This window comes from Euphorbia lathyris, chromosome 3, assembly GCF_963576675.1.
Source record: "Euphorbia lathyris chromosome 3, ddEupLath1.1, whole genome shotgun sequence".
Lineage (NCBI taxonomy): Eukaryota > Viridiplantae > Streptophyta > Magnoliopsida > Malpighiales > Euphorbiaceae > Euphorbia > Euphorbia lathyris.
In genome coordinates, this window is record NC_088912.1 from 12,928,355 (window position 1) to 12,951,203 (window position 22,849).

General features: G+C 33.1%; 1 long non-coding RNA gene and 1 other non-coding gene across 2 annotated transcripts; one reads left to right on the forward strand and one right to left on the reverse strand.

Moving 5' to 3' along the window:
* Nucleotides 1-8,868: 8,868 nt before the first annotated feature.
* LOC136221601 (uncharacterized) lies at nucleotides 8,869-11,630 on the reverse strand. Its single transcript, XR_010685211.1, has 5 exons — nucleotides 11,457-11,630; nucleotides 11,188-11,367; nucleotides 10,805-10,990; nucleotides 9,732-9,860; nucleotides 8,869-9,382 (listed from the first exon to the last, which is right to left on the reverse strand). It is a non-coding gene; the product is annotated as an uncharacterized lncRNA (long non-coding RNA).
* Nucleotides 11,631-18,573: 6,943 nt separating this feature from the next.
* On the forward strand, nucleotides 18,574-18,680 carry LOC136225112 (small nucleolar RNA R71). The gene has a single exon (XR_010686847.1). It is a non-coding gene; the product is annotated as a small nucleolar RNA R71 (small nucleolar RNA).
* The last annotated feature ends 4,169 nt before the right edge of the window (nucleotides 18,681-22,849 follow it).

Sequence of the window (22,849 nt, forward strand, 5' to 3'; positions counted from 1 at the left end):
CAAAAGCAACTCATGCAAAATCAACATAATAACCAAACCCAAATCAATAGCTACTTTTAGTTCAAAGTTTCTTTATGCTTAGAATGGTATCCATTGGGTTTCAGAAGTGTGTTACTCAGAAGAAGCAACAGAAGAAGATGAAGATGGATATCAAGGATGTTTAATATATTTTGATTTGACAGAAGAAAATTTGAATTATAGGAATCTGAAGTCCCTTTCAAGGATCCAGTGGTCTTGAATGACTGTCATGTGCCTTTCTATGCATTGGCTACGTGTCTTGTTTTTCTGTTGGTGACCTCGGTCTCCAGTGGCTGCATCCTAGAAATCCAGGGTTTTGATAGGAAGTTATAGCTTGTCAAATTCATCTACTTGCCACTTCAGCCCATTCTTTCTTATTTTCAAGGAATAAGACTTTAAATATGAGCCATTGGTTTGGTCTGGTGCCTCTTGGTTAGTGTCTGACATCCTATATCATCGAATTGTGTATGCAGATTTAAATATTATAGAAATTATTTGAATATATTTTCTAAATTTGTCTTAAATATAGTGTATATTTAAGTAATATGAAATTATTTTCTTTTCTCTTTGAGCCATGGGAAATGGAAATTTAAATGGAAACAATATCACGATATATAATTTCTAAAAAAATATAGCTAGAAATCGAAAATGGAATCAGAAAAAAAAAGTGGAAGAACCCAAAAATGATGAAAAATTTCTTTGCAACATAGAATCTATGAGGCAATTGCTCGAGATCAAGTCATAAAAATGAAATAAAAGATTCTAACAATCTATGGGATAATTTTACCCTCTATAGAATTTACAACATATAATTAATACATTAATGTTAGCTTACAATGGTTGTTCTTGAGTAGGTGTTCACTGGAGTTGTATTGTTACTGTTATTATCATGGCTTTCCATACATTCGCAGAATAATTCTCATTTTCTTCTTGCTCTCATCGTTACCCACCCCATGGACTCTCATATAATTCTCTCAATTCCAGATACCGAATCTAACTCTTCCACCATATCTGACCCTCCTTTTCAACACATTGTAACCCGAGTTGCAATCGCACTCTCCCTTTGCCCCATCTGATCATTCCTTTAATATTTTGTTTATTTTTCTAATTGCATTGTAACTTCAGTTTTATGACCGTTAATTTGTTGAGATTGCAGAGCATGGAGATAACTTTGCTTCTTTTTCGCCATTAGGTTTTAGAAGTAGAAATCAAATGAACAAACTCATAAGCTCTGATAGCATCTTATATAATAGAGAAACAGAAAAATGAAGAAATCCAGAATTTTTTCTTATCGAAAACAATTACATATACATGTATTTATAGTACTGATATAACTAAAATTACTCAAAAGCCCTTAAACTTATTATAATATCTAACATCCTCTTCATGCAAAATCAAGTCATAAAGGAACAAGCTCATTTGGACCAAAAATACAAGATAGAAAATGCTTACAATCTGCAAATACCCTTACATAGTCACTCATTATTCTATGAAAAAGTTTGAACTATCAATTTGAGTTTGGTAACGTTATAACAAAGAAGAAGAAACTTGAACTTCCTTGGTGAGAGGCATGATAAAGGTACCCCCAAATCTGATGTGTTGTTGTCACACTTAATCCAAACTTTCTTGCTTTTAGTCACATTTATGAATATTCCACTACCTTGCATCTTCAAGCAGGAGGCAATGGCTCTTCTTGCACTATAAATCTGACAACTGAATATTCCGCCTACACATGACTTGAAGCTTGGACAAGAACATGACTTGGAATCCAAAAGGATAGCAAAAACCACCTGAGTGCTCCAACAACGGGATAAAGAAGTTGAACTTAAGTCAGGAGGTACAAGCAAGGTTCAGTGGTCTTCAATCGGAAAATAAACACATTTCCTTACTTGGAAAGTGGATAGAGAAATTCTATTTGGAGTTTCCTTCAAAGCAAAAACAATTGAAAGTAGCTCTAAAAGAAATTGATGGAATGCTTAATTTGAAAAGAGAATAACTTGACTCAGTGCAAAAAGAGCATGAAGAGTTCAATAAGGTGCTTGCTATGAAAAAAATGCAATTGGGTACAATTGAGAAGTCATAAAATGGAAGAATTAGAGGTCGTCCAAAGAAAGATGCTGCCTTGACTACTCCTGGTGCCATGACTGCTCCAGCTGCCGGTGCTCCTCTGGCTGTTCCTGCAAAGAGACGTCGCCAAAAGTTGTTGGCATTGGTCAACCAAAAATCCATTAATTTCAACTCATGTTCCTTTCACGTTCAATTCTAAAATCATTTACTTGTAAGTATCTCTATGGCTTTTAACCATGTTGATGCCGATATTATCACATTTACTATCCATTAATTTCAACTTATGTTCCATTAATAAGAAAAGACATTTGAATGATACCAAAAAAGAGAAATTTAAATATTAGTATGCTTCAAAACTCATAGGTCCTAAAAGGTATTGAAAATTAAAAGGTATTTAAAAAGCACTCTCTTTTATACTATTAGGTCCATTTAACATACCTTCATATCATCTTCTTCTTTCCTCTTCTCATATTCCCTGAAAAATTGTAAATGGAAGCCTTTTTGAGATTTCGGGTTGTTGAACTTGAATACAAAAAAACATGAAACTTAGTGTTGTTGAGAAGAAATTATATGGGTTTATTTTTACGAGTTCAAGTCTCTTAAATCTGAAAATTGCATAAGAAAATCCACCTCCTTGGAAGAGGTTTTATTTTTATGAATTTTTTTTATAAATATGTCAGCCAACAAAAGATGTTCGAGACATTATAACAAGCTAGAGCTGAGAGTGAGGAACTATCGTATTCTAAACTCAACTCAATAGCATTGTACAACAAAGGAATTTGATCATACAACTTACAATATAATAAACCAATCAATAAACAAATGTTCTTAATTTTTTTTTTTTTTTATCATTTGTCATTTAAATAATGCAAATTTCAGGAGTAAGAGACATGTTAAGATAAACAAGAAAATAGTAACTCTAAAACTCAACTTACTTGCAACCCATCAATAGTTTTCGCCGGCGACCTTCTGCAATCAATGTTAGAATATCCTTTTTTTTTTTCTCCTACTGGTTTGGTATAAGTGCCTACAAGACCTATTGAAACACTCACATCTTGACATGGATTATCCTTTTCTTCAGCATCCATTTCCCTGCACAACAATAATCAGTTCCAATTTCTTTTGATTTCTTAAACATTCCATGATGGATCTGTTCAAATTTGTCAGTGAGTTTTGATTTTTTTTTTTTAAAGAAGTCCTTCCATGCCTCAATAGCCATTTCCTTACATAAGTCTTTCTCTGTTTGTAAGTTAAAAATCTAGTTTACAACGTAAATAATCTATTGAGAAATTTGGAAACTTCAGAAGGGAAAAAAAATCCAAAACCAAAATAATTTGGATTGAGAAACGTTATATTTTAAACTCAATGATGCAGCTCAAAGTTCAAATTGGAAAGCCATATATGAAAATGAGGAGATTTGGGTAGATTAGAAAAACAAACTAAAAATCAGTGAAGGAATTTGTAGAAACAGTTTCGTATTTCATCAAATTCACATATATACAAGTACAGAGAGTGCGTACGTACATTTCCTTGAAAATCACAGGCAGTGCAACCAACAAGACTTTCTTACCTATGTTGATGATCCAGAGAAGTCCTAACAAATTCGAACTAGATATGATAAAAGAAGACAATATGTTTTTTGTGGCTAGGGTTTCTCTAAAAGTAATCAGTTTGTTTATATATGAGATTTGGGAGGGTTAGACATTGTCTAAGGTTAGATTTGTAATTAACTTTTATCTCGTAGGGTTTCTTTATATGAATCATTTTATTTAAGATTAAACATTTATTTGGTCCATGTAGTATCCAATATTTTGTCATTTGCTCCCTTTGTTTGATAACATTTCACCTCTAGAATATTCTCATAGATGAAATATTACTCCCTTCATCACCCATTAGCTTTAAAATTAATTTTTCAATACGGCTATAAAACATATATATACTCTTTTTATCTATTTTTTTATAATAGAGATAGCATTTTATCAGTAATAAATCACAAACATATGTTGGGATGTGAAAAAAATAATAAAAAAAATATATTGTTTTTTTGTATGAATTGAACAAAAAAATCAAAAAATTCACCGAATTTATAAATATTAATCTCAAATTCTATTATTAAATTATAAAAAACATGAAATCTTTTTTTAGAACGAACTGATATGCAATTGGTGCAGAATATGAAACAAAAATATATTTGTTTTATAATAGTGTCTGAAATTAATCCAAATTATGAACGTTAGGAGTAAAATTGCTTTTGGCTAGGGTCAAATGTCACCATTTTAGACTTTAGTGGTAAAATTACTCTTGACCCAAAATGTTAGGGATATTTTTACACCTTAACCCTAATTAAAATAAGAGCAAAAAGTTATAAGTACAAAAATATGAAATAAGGAGCAAAAATAACAAGGACACAATGTGAGAGATTAAAGACATGTTCATGGTCAGAAATCACAAACGTGGGGGAGTGCAATTTGAGTCCATATACATTTTAGGAATCAATGCTTAATTAATTAGCTGATACAACAAACTAAGATAAACTCTAACACATTAAAGTTAAATTAAAATTGCTTTTGAGGATAATTTCGTTAGTTTAGTTTTCATAATTGTACTATCAAACAATGTAGCCCACAACAATTTAACCCTAACATTTTCAAGTAAGATAAATTTTAGCCATACGTTATAAAAAATTATAACAATGCTTCAATTCATTAATAAACTTGTTTGGAATGTCTGATATGACAATTAAATAATAGTCGAACAAGTTTTTAAAAATTCTCAATAACGTAAGCCTAAAATTGATATTTTTGAAAGGATTAAAAGGTGAACTATTTCATACCTTAAGACTAAATCTGCACTTTAAAAAAATGTTAGACCAAATTTCATTATTATCTCAAAAAATTGCAACCAAACCTAAGTGTTAATGGACGGAATATATAAAAATCTTATTCCTAAATTTTAAAATATATAAGCAAAATGATTTTGTACCTAACAAATAAAATTTTATTACAAAAATACCCTCCCAAATCTCATATATAAGCAACATATTTGATGAACAGAAACCCTAGTCTCGGAATCTCATATATCTACGGCAGCTCTCCACTAACATTGTCTTCCTCTCTTTTATTTTGTGTCTCAGTCAATCACAACGATCTTCAGTTTTATTTACATAAAAAGAATGAAAGAATTCTCTATTTGAGTCGTTGTTGTGCCTCTAATTTTCCAGGAAATGTATGAATACTCTTTCTCATTACATGTATATATGTTCATTTGATTGGATGCAAAACTGTGTCTATTTTGTTTGTTTTTCTAATAATCTACTCAAAGCTCCTAATTTTAATATATATGTATGGTTTTCCAATTTGAACTTTGAGCTGCACGATTAAGTTTATACATATAATGTTGTAGAATGAGTGTCTAAGTAGATCATTTAGGTTGTAAACAAGATTGTTTAAATTTCTGTCATTGCTTAGAGAGAGACTGAGAGAGATGCAAGGATATATTGAGTTCTTTCTTTTTATATCAAAACCAATGGACAAATCTGAATAGATCTACATTGGGATCTTTAAGAAATCAAATGAAACTTGAACATATCTAGAATGACAGTGAAAAATCGAAATCAATCTAGAAAACACATAATTTTAACTTAGTTAATTTTGTGTAGGAAAAATGACACTAAAGGGACATCAAGAAAATCCATGAGTGCTTCAACAATCAGAAACAGGAGGAATGAAAAAAGAAATTTTAGCACTGATTGCAGAATGTCGCCGGCGAAAACCATCTCTTCTCACAACAAGATGATAAGAGGCTGCAAGTAAGTTGAGGTTTTGAATTCATAATTTCTTGTTTATGTTAACATGTCTCTCTTATATATAAATGCGCATTATTTAAAAAGTTATAAGCTTCGAAACAGTTTGTTTTGTTGATTGATTCATTGTATTATTAAGTTGTATCATCAAATGCCTTTGTCAAGTGTTATTTCTTTTCAAAAGTTCATCTATGGTGTGTGATAAAGTTGCGGTCCTTGTTTGATATTGATATTTATGTTTGCTGATTTTTTTTTGTGTTGCTTAAACTGTTTAAATTTGAATAAACTGATTATATACAACATGCTTGAGTTTGTTATGATTAGTTCAATTAGTTTTGGCTTTATCCTTTTTACTAGATTATGGTTGTTATCCTTTTTAGTAGATTATGGCTTTATCCTTAATTTCGCATGTTTATCTTTAATTCAATACTACTCATTCATGCTATCTCAACTTGAGATTTGTTGTATTTGGGCCAATTCCTCAAAATTTGTTAACTTGAGGCCTGAACTATACAATTAACTAATAATTATGTTTTAACTGGGTGATGACTGTGTTTAAATTGGGTTACCCCTTATTTTTGTTGTTAGAAATCCTTTGTTAGATGTGATAGTGATGTTTTAATTATTTGATAATTGGGTTATCTTCTTTTGCTGTTAGACATGGTTGGCTTCATGTTATTTTCTTTTATTTGCTTGTCATTTCATTTATCACTGACATGGTTGACATCATTTATTTCTTTCCTTCTAGTGCACACGAAATAGCAGATTACTCGTAGACAAAGTTTCTTTTAATTAAAGTAACTCTTTCAAGGAAATTACAACAATTTTGTATTGTGGTATCTCAACTGCTAAGTTGAACCTAAAGGAAAGGAATTCTGAAATAGATATTTATGGACCTTGTTCTGTCTTTTTCATACCCTCTGCACTATTCTTAACAACTCAAACATGAAAAAGCCTTATGAGTATTTAAGACTTACCAGCTTGGGCTTTATGGAGCATTAGTCAAGGTAAACATAAACTTTAATTGGAATAAAACAATGTGCGACCCTCCTCACTTTTTAATTTAAATAGTTGAGCTGTTGAATTAATTTTAATGACTTTGGAATAAGAAGTTGCTAATTGCTTATGGTAAAATTGAAAAAGTAATTTTCTGATCTATTTTTTTTTCAGTTCTATTATCATCAAATTTTTTTTTTTTGGTAGAGCTTAAGAGTTGTGTAAGAAATAATTACAAGAGCGAAAGTATGTTGTGGAGAACATATACTTAATATATATAATTGGTGTTTCAAATTCTATTTTGTTTAGTAAATTCAAATAACTCATATTTGGCATGATTTTTTTTATAATGTTTGTTTGCAGTATTATAAGAGAGTAGGGGAGGAAATGTTGAAGATGGAGCAAATAATATTTTGCATTGCAGAAGAGGATGCTGGATATAGTGCAAATAGGACAAAGCAACCGAGGCTGCAGACGATGCACTAGAATGTGGAACTAGTAAAAGGAAGAGAGGTCTGAATTAAGGGTATGCAGGTTTTGGCTTATTAGAACTAGTTCATTTTGAGTCTTAGAACTAGTTCATTTTGAATCTTGGTAATGGTAGTTGCTGCTGCTAATAAATTTTTGTGCAACTGATGGAAGTGGTTCAAATTCTCTTAAACTCTGCTATTGACGTACCAAGTTAAATACGAGATAAGAAAAAATTGGAGTAATTCACCACATCTTCTAGTACTCATACCAAATCAGAAGAAAAAAATACATAATTTAGCACTGACTGCATAAAGTTTTTGGCGAAAACCATCCCTTATGGGTGATGGTTGTTAGACGACAGTGAAAAACTGATGAAATTGTTGTCCTATGAATTAATTAGTGGAGGAAACAGTAAAAAACAGGGAAGAGACAATTGCAAGAAAGTTGGAGCAACTGTGACAACAATAATTGAGGAGGATGAAGAAATGGCATTGTACAAAGGAAGTTCAAGTATATCATGCCTCTCACCAAGGAAGTTCCCTGCATGTTTCCTACTTTTCCATTGAGCCTACACTCTTTTTGGTTGGCAATGAAAGGCATATCTGCGAACTCATTGCCGGTCCTGCATCTCCACATCCTTTATTTCAAGTATTAAAGTAGGCAAGACATATCACTAACTCATTATCTGATGATAAATTGAATTTACACATTCATTCAGATTTAGTTTAAGTGACAAGGGAAATTAAAGTTGGAAGAGAAACAAGAAGTTGAAATCATTCTTTGTATATATTACCAACAACTATTAGAGTTGGGAGAGAAACAAGTTCATTTCATTCTTTGGAGATTTGTAATCTTTTTTAGCATTTTTACTGTAAAGGAATTAGTGAGTAAATATGAATTATTTTCCACTACTTGCAGTGCCAATGAATGGGTTTGTTCTTTCTATAATTCTAGTTCGTTATGTTTTTGTCTTTAATTTATGGTTTCAATTGATGCTTTTGGGAAGTTGACCCAGAATTTGAGTTGGTTTCAAGTATGATTGATTTATAAGGTTTTTTTATACATTTACAATCATGGCTTTTCCTGTTTCATTGAAATTATCAGTACTTAAGCAATGGATAGCCATAGTCTACCTGAATGAGTAATTCTCAGTCTACTTCTTTGCGATTTTATTCATTTCCCAATTCCTCAATAATGAATCTGACCGAAGATGGAAAATAATCTAGTTTCATTTTTACTTCTCTTTTTTCTGATTGTATTTACCAGTTCATTCATTCGACAGATAATTCAGAAACAAATATAGTATATGATCTCTATGTCATTATTGAAATCGTTCTTTTCAAGTATTAAGGTATGAAAGGCATATTGGCAAACTCATTTTATGATGATAGATTTTACACATTCATTCAAATTTAGATAAAAGTGACAAGACCAATTAAAGTTGGAAGAGAAACAAGAAATTCAATTCATTCTTGAGTAAATTACATCAATGGTACATGAAATATACCCTAGCTAACACTTTGATACATAGATTACATTTTACCCCAAAAATATACATGAACTAATGATGATCCGACAATTTAGTATATTTTACTCGTCAATGGTATCTCAATGCGATTTTGATGAGTACTGATGGTACTTGAACTTTACCTTAATTCGCACTTTGGTACCTAAATTTTATTTCATTCTTTGACGTCATGAGCTTTTTGAATACCTATAAGACATCACCCCTGGAATAGAACAACTATGAACAGATTCAGGAGCTTGTAACCACTGGCCACCGCAGAAAAAACTTTTCCCACATTTGGCCCAAACAAAATCTCCCAAAGCAAAGTCGTTTGGCTTGTACACATCCATCTGGTCTTTTTTCCTTTTATTGTTTAGATGCATTACAACTTTATTGTTAATTTTTGTTCTTTTATGGTCATCTTCAATCTCAAGCGACTCTATTCCCATGATCATATTCAAAGAATATCCATCTTTTATCGGATTTTCAACTCTAATTATACCTTGGATCTTCTGAGTAACCTGAACCAAAACCTCAAGTTTAGTTCATCATACTGATGACAGAAATTATAAAGTTTTCAACATCAAGCAGGCATATATAGTTAATACTTATATATACCTCTTTGCAGATAAAGAGAATTAAAAACGAGAGAAATACATTTAGCAATGCAGGGATCAGAAAGCATGACAACATAAGCAGTCAATGAAGGTCCATTGCAAAAGGACGCAAATGAGAGAGTGAATGGCATACATTCTATAGTTTTGTTGTAATTACCAATTTCTGAATTCAAATTAAATATATTTTTCTGGTCACAACTCATATACATAATATAATCAAAATCACATGAATAGAGGTAAGAATTGGACTCACCATTTCTTTTTTATTTATGGAATGCAGTGAAGGAGGTTCTTTCTGAGCCCATTATTCCACATTTTTCCATTGTCTGCGTTGGCAAAGAATTCAGCTTGGCAGCTACTCACCAACTGGTAATCCTTGTCCCTGAAATATATGAACAGACACATTACTTTCACTTCTCAGAAATATCTTTGAATTTGGTTTGCCCAGTTAATTTTTTCTCATTTGATATTATGTAGCTTACAGAAAAATTATACTCAAGAGTGTCACTCGTTACTAGCACAGCCAATGAGATCATTGTTGCTGATGTCACTAATAAACTTGAGGAGGGTAGTATTTTCAATACATATTTTATTATGATAGATTGATGAAAATTAAACTAACTTACATATATCACCAAGAGATATCATTTCATTTCTTTCTTCTAAAATAACACAGGTTAGTGGGAATCAAGTGATGATGATGAGTACAATGATGATTCTGATTCCGATAGAGACCATAATTATTTTGGTGTTCCATAAGGAAATTTATGTGTCTTAGGCATGTTCTAAATGAGAAATTTCATGGTTAATAATCATATGCAATGCTATGCTATAGGATTACAAAAATGATTTTCAAGTACTAAGAGCAACTCTTTCTACTATCAGGTACCTCAAATCTGAACAAAGCATTTCCAGAATTCATTTACGGTCCATCAAATGGTTTAATAAATAAGCATTAAATAGTACTCTTTATCAAAATTTTGGCAATCAAATCTACGATGTTCTCTTCCTCTTCGCGAGCAGCTTCCATTGAGCTTTAACTCTAACAAATGCATTTCCATTTCATTGCTTTCTTATGACAACAATTGAACTCCTTCTATGCTGAATTTAAACTATCTCATCCAACATATGGAGTTAATATCCATGGAAGCAGAGGCAAACACGATTCGCACATTATGTATTGGGGAATTGAATTTCCATCATTAAGATTATAGAATTTGCCATTTAATAATTCCTTTAATTTTTCAATAAGACTACATTTTGGTGAAAATTTGTCCAAATTAAAGTAACAATTTAATGAAATTATTAATTTAAAACTCCACTTACTTGCCGTTAGCTTCTTCAGAATCACAAGGGATCGTTTTCGCCGGCAACATTCTGCGATCCATGTTAGAACTTCCTTTTTTGTTGTTTTGAGTGTCTGGAAGATCCATTGATGCACTTGATAGAAGACAATACAACATATTTTGTTCCATCGGGAATTCTCCATAGCTTCTCTTCTTCATGTATGCCCTGTAAAATAAATAAATAAAGATAAACTTAATGAATTTCATATTCTGCAAATACAACCAACATAATGAAGTCTGAGCAAAGTCATGTTATAAGTAACAACACAAGAGTTAGTAAAAGGTCCATTAACAAAACCAAAATTGCTTCATTTCTCCTCAAAAGGGAGCTCCAATAAGTTCAATCCAAGTCAAGAACAATACCAAAGATTTCATTTCTTGAGTGAGACTGTCCAACTCGTTCACATCAACATCACCAATAACCTCTTCATTAGGAAAAACATAGTGATTCAACCTCTAAATCCTAATCACCACGAGTGGAAATCTCCTGTAGTAGGAGTCAATTCAGGAGAAGCTTTCTTCACTTGACTCTTATGCAAGGAACTGCAACAGCATAAAACCTCAAAATTACGTCAAGATGAAATATCCAAAACCTAACCAGAAAAAAAAAATTCAAATTCAAGAAGAGTTACCAAATTCTATTGCCGCGTTTTGCAATAAACACAAGGAATAGATGTGTATATCTATTCAGATTTTTCCCTATTTCTTCTCGTCCGCCTTATTCCCAATCTGATAGCTAGACAAGGTTACAGAATTTTAGGTATTGGTAGATGTTGGCTGCTATGAGAATAAGAATGATTTAGGGTTTGAGAGTGTAAATTTAGCCCAGACATAGGAGCTTTGAGAAGACAAAAGCAGACACAAATGAGTGGAAGATATTTGACGAGAATTGGCTTCATTTATACAAAGTTCTGAAAAGTGGTTTTATATAAAGAGGGCACACAGTTCTTCTACAGTGGATACTGAGTACACAACAAATATTGTAAGCAAATGACAAATTACAATTATGTCAAGTAATAATTTGAATTATCAAACTAAGTAAATCGTTAGTTTTAATATATTCTAAATCTTAATAAACACCACGCATACAGCTAGCAAATTATAAACTTTAGACCAATAGTTTCAAGTTTCATCATATGAGGTTGCTTTCTCAAATTCCATATTCTTGTCCAATTGTATTTAAAAACCGTCTATTTTGAAATAGAATTTGTTGGATGCAAAATGAAAGACATGCTTTGTAACGTGTCAAAGTGCTCACTAAGTGTAAAAAAGGAAATGCTAAATAGACAAATAATTATGAAATTTTGAAAGTTCCAGGGACAATTGAGGTTTTGGAGTTAATGAAATGCCATTGGACAAGAATTTAGGATATTGAATGTAATTGGATAAGGAATATGGGTTATTGGATGCAATCGGACAACAATACTGAGTTATTGAATGCAATTGGGCAAGAATATATGTAATTTGAAATTTTAAAAGTTCGGAGATATAGTTGATGTTTTGAGCCAAGTATACATCATTTCCTGGAAAGTAATGTGTATTCTTCTTATACGATTTCATTGTTTGATTAAATTTGAGAGACGTGGATTTGCTTAGGGGTGAGGAAAATGAAATCAAAATAACATAACCCAATGATGTTCAGTGTAAAATTTGGTTTTTAATCTGGTTTGGAGTTTAGGGTGTAAAATAACAAAACTGTATGTCAGCTTCTATGGCCGATGCCTTTGATTGATCTATCTCTTGAATTTTAAAATTAAATTCTATAGTTAATTTGAATAAATCAAAAAAATTATTGAACTATAACAATAATTGGATAGTGAAAACAACTTTAGATTAATATAATTATGAAAAATAAGAATATATATGTTGGATCAAATAAATAAACTTTCAGAGGTAACAGAGGAAGAGTATAATTGATGGAAGAAAATTCTCTTGTCCTACTAGTTGTATTCATAGGTATTTATAGATTACAAACATGACTCTTAGTAAACAACATTAACTCTCTATAAATACAGATACAGAAATGACTATTGGACACCCTATAAATACAGATACAGAAATGACTCATGGATAATACACTGAACCAAATTAAAAGTTATTAATTATAAGTTTATTATTTCAACACACCCCCTTAAACTTATAATTTTTTTATCCCTTAGTAACACCAAGAACATTTCTCAATCTGCTGAAATCTTCCAACTTCGAAGCTTTAGTAAACTTATTATCAACAAAAACATCAGTTGCTCCATCTAGAGCAAACTTCAAAATTTTTAACACCCGTGTCAACCATATTGCATGACAAACATAAGAAGTTGCTGCAACATACTCTGCTTCACATATTGAAAATGTAACAATTGCTTGTTTCTTAGAACTCCAAGCAAAAACAGCAGTTCCCATAAAAAAACACAAAACCAGTTGTGCTTTTTCTATCACCAACATCTCCTCCACAATCACTATCACTGAATCCATACAATGTGAAATTGTTCTGGAAAGAGTAAAATAAAACATAATCCAGTGTACCTTTGATGTATCGAACTATTCGTTTTGCTGCCTCCATATGAGTTAAAGTTGGAACCTCCATGTAACGACTAATGAGTCCAACTCCATATAAGCTAAGATGAAATGAGGTGTTGTTTTAATGCGAAAAGGCATAAAATTATACCTTTCTGAATTGAAGAAAATTAATTTTTCGTTTATAAAAGGGTTTGTCTACATGATGAAGATGATTCACGTCTGATGGTGCAAAAATCGCGCGTGTCGCGATCGGTCGCGACACGCTGATTTCCCTGCGGAAATTAGGCGTCGAAACCTATTTTTTCGATTCTCGGCCGAGAATTAAATATTCTCGGTAAGTTCAGAAAAAACCTTACCTATTTGGACAATTTTGAAAAGGAGAATTCTTGACCGAGAATTCCAAATTCTCGGCAGAGAATCGCCTAAATCTTCAAATTCGAACTAATTACCTAAAATCAAATTTAAAATCATGAAATAAACATAATTTATGCATCTAAATCATAATATAAAGATCTAATCATAAAAATGGCATGTGTAAAACAAAAATTTAATAATTAATTAAGAATGAAAAATGTAAATGAACAAAAATTTAAAAGAAAATAAAAGAAAATAAGTTGTGTTAGAAAAGCTAAACGAATTATACTTCAGATAATCTTGTTACGAACTCAATTCCTATATTCGAAACATTTTCGTAATAAATTTTGCATCGATTACCATTAACTTTGAAACGAACTCTGTTAGGTCCTTCAAGTTCTAAAGAACCATAATCGAATGTTTTGACGACTAAATATGGTCCTATCCATCTAGACTTAAGTTTACCTGGAAATAAACGGAGTCGTGAATTAAATAACAACACCTTATCCCCAATATTAAAGTTTTTGACTTTAATCTTGGCATCGTGCCATTTTTTCACTTTTTCTTTATATATCTTCGCATTTTCGTAAGATAGATGACGGAACTCATCTAACTCATTTAAATTGAGCAAACGTTTCTTACCTGCTTGGTGCAAATTAAAGTTAAGTTCCCTAATAGCCCAATAGGCTTTATGCTCTAATTCGACTGGTAAATGACATGCTTTCTCATACACTAATCGGTATGGCGTCATTCCTATTTGAGTTTTAAATGCAGTACGGTATGCCCATAACGCATTGTTGAGTTTACAAGACCAGTCTTTTCTTGAAGATGAAATTGTTTTCTCTATTTGATATCTCTGCCTGACCATTTGATTGTGGATGGTATGGCGTTGCCACTCGGTGGCGTACTCCATATTTCCTCATAAGTATATCAAAACTTCGGTTAATAAAATGGGTACCGCCATCACTAACAATGACTCTAGGACAACCAAATCTACAAAATATATCTTCTAGAAAACCAATAACCACTTTAGAATCGTTCGTTGGGGTTGCAATTGCTTCAACCCACTTCGAAATATAATCGACGGCGACTAATATGTAAGTTTTACCAAAAGAAGGGGGAAAAGGTCCCATGAAATCTATTTCCCATATGTCGAAGACTTCAACTTCTAACATGGTTGTGAGGGGCATCTCATCTTTCCTTCCTAAATTTCCTGTTCTTTGCCACTTGTCACAACGAGTAATAAATGAACGGACGTCTTTAAACATCGTAGGCCAAAAGAAACCACATTCAAATATTCTAGCTACTGTCTTACTAACCCCATTACGTCCTCCATAAGAGCTAGAATGGCATTCTGACATTATGGATTCATATTCATTTTCACTAACGCATCTCCTAATTATCCCGTCACCACAAGTTCTGAATAAGAAAGGATCTTCCCAAAAATACTGTTTAATGTCAAAGAAGAATTTCTTCTTTTGTTGGAAAGTTAATCCTTCCGGAACAATATTGGCTGCAAGATAATTTGCAATATCGGCATACCATGTTGACATGACACTTTTTATTTGATAGAGATATTCATCGGGAAAATCATCTCGTATACCGATAGTTTCACCTATAGGACCGTTTTCATCTTCGAGTCTTGATAGATGATCGGCGACAAGGTTTTCTACTCCCTTTTTGTCTTTAATTTCTATATCAAATTCTTGTAACAATAAAACCCATCTAATTAGACGTGGTTTTGCATCTTTTTTAGCAAATAAATACCTTAAAGCTGCGTGATCAGTATAAATAATAACTTTCGAACCTAACAAGTATGACCTAAACTTATCACAAGCAAAAACTACAGCTAACATTTCATTCTTGGTCGTGGTGTAATTCAATTGTGCACCGGACAGTGTGTGACTTGCATAATAAATGACATGAAGTTTCTTATCCTTTCTTTGACCTAAAACACATCTGACGGCTAAGTCACTTGCATCACACATAATTTCAAAGGGTAAATCCCATTCGGGTTTAGCAATAATAGGTGCACTGACTAAAGTTGTTTTCAATGTTTCGAAAGCTTTAACGCAATCTTTATTAAAAGCAAAGGTCGAATCTTTATTAAAAGTAAGTGGTTTGGAAATTACAGAAAAATTCTTAATAAATCTCCTGTAAAAACCTGCATGTCCTAAAAATGACCTTATTCCCTTAACAGTAGTTGGAGGGGGTAATTTTTCTATTACTGAAGTTTTTGCTCTATCCATTTCTAATCTCTTTTCAGATATTTTGTGACCTAAAACAATTCCCTCGTCAACCATGAAATGACATTTTTCCCAGTTTAATACTAAATTTGTTTCTTCACACCTAGACAAAACTTTATCCAAATTTTGTAAGCATGAATTGAAAGAATCTCCATAAACGGAAAAATCATCCATAAAAACTTCCATGATATCTTCAATGAAATCATTAAAAATTGCAGTCATACAACGTTGAAATGTTGCTGGTGCGTTACATAGACCAAAGGGCATCCTTCTATATGCAAATGTTCCGTAAGGACATGTGAAAGTTGTTTTATCTTGGTCATCCGGGTAAATATATATTTGAAAGAATCCGGAGTAACCGTCTAGAAAACAATAGAAAGCATGACCAGATATCCTTTCGATCATTTGATCAATGAAAGGTAGAGTAAAATGGTCTTTCCTAGTTGCTTTGTTTAGGTTCCTATAGTCTATACAAACCCTCCAACCGGTGGTGGTTCGTGTAGGTATTAATTCTCCTTCGTCATTCCTTACAACTGTTATGCCTCCCTTTTTAGGTACACAATGGATTGGACTAACCCATTCACTATCCGAAATAGGATAAATGATTCCATTGTCTAGAAGTTTAGTAATCTCATTTTTGACTACTTCTTTCATATTCGGATTGAGGCGTGTTTGCCTATCCGCTTTAGGCGGCTTATCTTCTTCTAAGTGAATTCTGTGCATTACAATGCTAGGATTAATTCCTTTTAAGTCTGAAATTTGTCATCTCATACTTCCTATCCTATTTCTAACAACTTCTTTCAATTTCTCTTCTTGAACCTGTGTTAATTTGTTAGAGATAATTATAGGTAGAGAATCGCCTAAGAAAGCGTACCTCAAATGGTTCGGTAATTCCTTAAGTTCTAATTTAGGTGGAACTATAATCGAAGGCGGAACTGGTCCATCTTCTTGAATCAAAGGCTCTGGGTCCTTATCTTCTAATTCTTCACTCATTATAGGTTCTATTATTTCCTCTTTTTGAACAATATCATTTACACATTCTTCAACTAAATCAAGTTTCATACAAGCGAAATCCTCCATAGGATATTTCATCGTTTAGTTCATATCAAACTCGATCTTATCGTCTCCTATTCTTAAAACTACTTTCCCTTCCGACACATCAACTAGAGCACGTCCCGTGTTCATAAACAGTCTACCAAAGATTAGCGGACAATTAACGTTATATGCAAAATCTAATATAACGAAATCGGTTGGAAAAATAAATTTATCAACTTTAACTAAAACATCCTCGATTATACCATATGGTCTTTTAGTGGTTTGATCTGCTAATTGTAAAACCATATTGGTACGTTTGATATCTTCTTCTAAGCCTAACTTATTAAAAATTGATAATGGCATCAAGTTTATTCTTGCTCCTAAATCACAAAGACAACTTGGGAATTCAATATCTCTCAATTTACACGGAATGGTAAAACATCCGGGATCTTTGAGTTTAGTGGGAAAATTACTCGACACAATTGAACTGCAATCTTCGGTTAGTGAAATGGATGAAATTCCTTCCCAACTGATTTTCTTTGAAATTAAATCTTTTAGGAATTTACCATAATTGGGAATTTGCGTAATTGCATCCATAAACGTCAAATTAATATGCAAATTTTTAAGTTTGTCTAAAAATGTTAAAAGTTGTTTGTCATAGTCCTTATTTCGGACTTTGTGTGGAAAAGGTGGTTTGGGTACAAAAGTTTTTGTACTCTGGTCAATTGGTGTATCTTTTTGATTTAACATATCTTCTTTGGATTTTGATAAATCAATTCCTGGTAAAGTTGAATTTCCGGGCATTTCCGGACCTAAGTAATTTTTCCCTGAACGAAGAGTGATTGCCTTAACATGCTCTTTTGGATTTTCTTCCGTATGGCTGGGAAGACTTCCCTCTTTGCGGGATGGAATTCATTTAGCGAGTTGTCCAATTTGAACCTCCAAATTATGGATGCTAGATGATTGGTTTTTAATAAGCTGATCGAATTTATTCTCGATCCGTTTAAAACCATCGTCGTGATTACTTATTTTTCCGCTCATAGCATCAATAAATTTATCGATTTTAGAAGATAAAGTGCTAATCGTATCTCTTGATTGATTTTGATAATTGGTTGTACGATTTTGATTAGCATTAGCATTATTATTATTATCTCTCCAGTTAAAGTTAGGATGATTTCTCCATCTAGGATTATATGTATTGGAATAAGGGTTATTAGTTTGGTTTTGTCCTTGGACAAAATTTACCTGTTCAATTTCGCTCATCCCTTCATAATCTACATCCGTTTGGATTGGCTGACCATTAGGATCATACGGTGTCATAAACCTATCAATTTTGTGCGATTGGGCTTGCAACATCGCAACTGGATCAAGATTCACTATACCTTTAACTGATGACGTAGTTGAGGATGATGGTTTCGCCATTGGTACGTGTCCACGCTCCGCGGGCCACATACTACTGTTGATTGCCATTTCCTCCAAAAGTTCTCTGGCTTGGGCTGACGTTTTCTTCATGAATAACCCTCCGGACATAGCATCTAATGAACCTCTAGTTGCAGGATTTAATCCATTATAAAATGTTTGCATTAAAAGTTCAGTGGGCAATTGGTGGTGTGGGCATAAACGTTGAAGTTCTTTAAAACGTTCCCAATCCTCATAAAGAGTTTCATTATCATTTTGAGAAAAAGATGTTAACTCTTTTATGACTCTTGCGGTTTTTGCTAAAGGAAAATTTTTTGATAAAAAGGCTTGGGCTAATTGCTCCCAAGTTTCAAATGTTGCGGCTGGCATAGAAGTCAACCACTCTTTGGCTCGATCCTTCAAAGTAAAAGGAAAAAGGCGAAGGTTGATTGCTTCCGCAGTCACATTTGGTATTTTAAAAGTGTCACAAATTTCTAAGAAATTTGTCAAATGGGTGTTAGGATTTTCGTTAGGTAACCCATAAAATGTTACGTTATTTTGTAACATATTAAGCAATGTTGGCTTAATTTCAAATTGGTTGGCATTTATTTGGGGTCTAACTATGCTGTTCGTCACACCGACCACTCTTGGCGTAGCTGTAGACACCGGGGTCGGAGGACCGATGAAGAAAAATTATAAAAAGGGATCTGAATCAGTCGATTAAAATATGAGTCAATAAAAATAATAAATAAATAAACGTTGTTCAAAGGAACCATGGAGACCGGTTTGATCGACTTCGGAAATTGAATCGAGATGACGGGCGAATTGGTTCCGCGAATGAAATCTTAAATCGTCTCGACGAGTTCGGGATATTTCATGCCCTTTTCTTATTAATTTTATTATTAATAAAATCTCGGGTCGATAAGGGTTTTGTTTTGGTATTCGAGCAATCCAAAAATATAGATAGTTTTGTAAAGGGATCGATTTTGTAAAAGTTAATTTTATAAAATCGATTTTGACAAAAATCATTTTCGATGAAAATCGTTATTGGTTTTGGTTAACATAAGGTGTATTTTGTTTGTTTAAATATATTTTTATTATATATATATAAACGCGGCCCCGTCGGGGGTCCCTTTTTTCCGTCACGGGCCGTTGGACGGCCCGTGACGGGGCTGGGCCGCCAGGCCCAGCCCAATAGCACTTGGCCTTGGCCAAGTGCAATTTCGCTGCACTTGGCCAAAGCCAAGTGCTTTGTTTAATTTATTTTTTTAAAAAAAAATAAAAATAAAAATAAAACAATAATAATCATTAAAAAACTAAAAGTAAAAATAAAATAATAATAAATAATAAAGCTAATGATGGTTAGGAAATTTCCATGAAATTTCCTAAGCTCATTTAGCTTATCTTTGGCTCCAAGTTGGTTTGGAGCCAAAAATAAATTATGTTTGGGGCTTCATATGCCTATAAATAGGATGGAGTCCCAAGGCATAGAAGAAGGGAAAAAAAACCCGAACCCCTGAAAAAATTCCCCGAGACCCGAACGAAGCAAAAACACAAAAAAATCCGACTCAAAACACTATCAATCGACTTGATTTGGCATCCCTATTATCGATTGAGAGGTAATAATCCGAGGAACTAGACCCATTTATTTATTCATCTCTTTTTATTGTTTGAATCTATTTATTTATTTGTTTTTTACACTTTTATTGTTTAGATTTGTTAAGTTAATTTTTGGTTTTGCATTTGAACAAGTATTTGGTTTTAGTTTTGAAATAAAAACTTCGTTTGGATCCCAATACGAACCGTGACCCGATTCAAGGGTAGTTCGGGATCCAAACGTAGTAGATCCGTTGTTTTATAAATGTTTTGAACCGTTATTTTCAATAAAACGTCGTTTTAGAATCCTCCGTTACAAACCATGACCCGATTTGGCGTAGTTTGGAGGCTAAAATGATAAAATAGAGTAGATCTAATGTTTTTGATAAATCTGGAAAATATAGGAGCTGTTCTGTAATTATTCGTTTTCTGTCACTAAAGGCAGTTTACCGACGGATTTTCCATCGGTAAATCTGCTGAAATTTTAAAAATACTCTTTTAAGCCCCTTTTCTTAACTTTTGGATATTTGGTCCCTTGTATATGTATATGTGATTATGTAATTATTTTATTAAAATTATTTTGGGGGTATATAACTAATACTTATTTATTATATATTTACTCATTTTGGGGTTAAATGTTATTTTCTTATTTATGAACCTTGTTCATTCTTTTTTTAAATTTGTTTTATTAAAATAAAAGTGTAATGTGTCTAGTAGTATTTTCATTACTATTTTACATATTAATAATCATAGGATATATCATTTCTTCACTTATTTTCAATCTATAGGTATAATTACCACCTTTACCCAAAACATATATATATATATATATATTTATTTATTTATTTATATGTTTATTTTTCTTTTGGTTCCTATATATATATATATATATATATGTTTTAAAAGTATTTGGGTTGGGTGAATTTGGGTTTAATTTGTAAGTGTTGTAATTATGTTCAAATAAAGGATAATTGAGTGAAAAAGGGAAAATAAACCACAAAAAAGAGACTTCAATTTGATCATTTAAACTAAAGAGTTTTTTAGAGATTCTTAATGAAAATAAAAAGGTTTTTCGTTGTTTTAAATCGCTTTCTAAAAATATCACGTTTTAAAACCTTAATTCGTTCCAATGACGGATTAAGCGAACCTTGTAATTAAAATCGTTTTCATTGTAAATAATGAAGTTTTGAATCGTTTTCCTAACTAAACAGTTTTATACAAAATGAATGAACGTGTATGCTTAATCACGTTTTTGGTTAAAACTTCTTGTTCAAACGTTTTCAAACGCTCGAGTCGTTCCAACGGTGGTTCGAGTCGATGTCATGTAAATTAATGGGGTTTTGAAACGTACCTAAATCGTTCCAACGGCGATTAAGGTACGAACCATGTAAATAAACTCGTTTTTCGGGGAGTGAGATTAGCTTAGAGTTAGTGTATAGTCTAAAGCATGAAATCACACTGTGAATAAATCAATTCTCTCTTCTCCCCCTCTCTCTCCTGTATACTTTAAATTTATGCAAAATGGGTGATTCTTTACTAAAATGGCTTTCAATAACATGCTCAAAACGGTTTTCAAAGCGAGAAAGAAAAGGTTTCAAATGAATTTTAAACTTAAAGAAATATGCGATTAGTCCGTTATCGCCTAACACGCTGAGTAGGACGCCGGTGGTTCATAACCGGGCGATGTCGGGGTGCCTAGTAGCCTTTCTCCGGAAAGGAGCTAGCCTTCTCGGCTCGTACCTAAGTTTCCCGAACCCTCACCGGTCTCCCGCAAGGGATCGGTGTTCATTTTCCCATTCGTGGGTGGTGACTCTTCCATACTCCGAGCTCCGGTCCTGCCGAGCAGCTTGATTCCACGATTGGTTGCTTTCGGCGCCAATCACCGCTTACGTCGCCATGAGGTGTCCACCCCCCGGTCCGCCCGGGCGAGGCCGTTCGGCTCCTTGTCTAACAACTGGCGACTTCACTGGGGAAGCGAGAAATTTGATTCCGGAAGGCGTGTATTAAGCCCTTAACGGGGATGGATCGTATTATTTCTTTTCGTATGCATTCATAGGCATTATTGCAAACCTTTTGGGTAATTTCCGTGAAACCTCTAGCGAGAGTCCATTCGTCGCTCGAAAGAGGCTAGTGTAAGTTCCCCCTTACAGTAAGGCGCCAAAGGGTCCCCATCCATTCGTTAGGGGCGAATTTGTGCGGTCCTGTGAGGTCCCGCGATCAGCCGTGTCAGCATATAGTAGCCTTAGAAGTTGCCATAGGATTACCCGTTACTATTTTTGATGTGATAAATGAGTCAGTTCGTGTTTTCAAATTGCCATGATACGTGTCTAATCCTAAAATATGTAAAGAAAATGAAACGATACGTTAATATATACTCTCAAACCGATATACAAACTACCCCAAAATGTCGAAATGATTCGAACTAAAGACGACTTACTCATCTCGTATGAATGAACTTGTGCGACCCGCCTGGTCCCTTTTCGTGTCCCGAAGAAGGCACATGTTCAGGAAATGCGTTATGACGTAAGCACGTATTAGTATGAATCGGTTTGGTATTGAGGATAGTTATATCTCGATTCAAAAGACTATATTAACGGTAATCGTTATTCACATTCTTTAAAATAGGTTGGGATAAAACGAGATTATGACAAAACGAAAACAAAGAACATTGTTGTTTCGAACAAGCCCGTTGTAACGTAAAGAGTTTCGCAAACGTGGCCCGTCCCTTCCGAATAAAAGACGAGCCCTTACGTTATGCCTTATGTCGTTCTTAAGAGAAATGGACGTGTCTGCAAAAGTGACTAAGAAAATAAAAGAAAAGCAAAAATAAACGACCAAAGTCATTCTGTATCTACGATTTATATCCATCCCGAGGGTAGTCA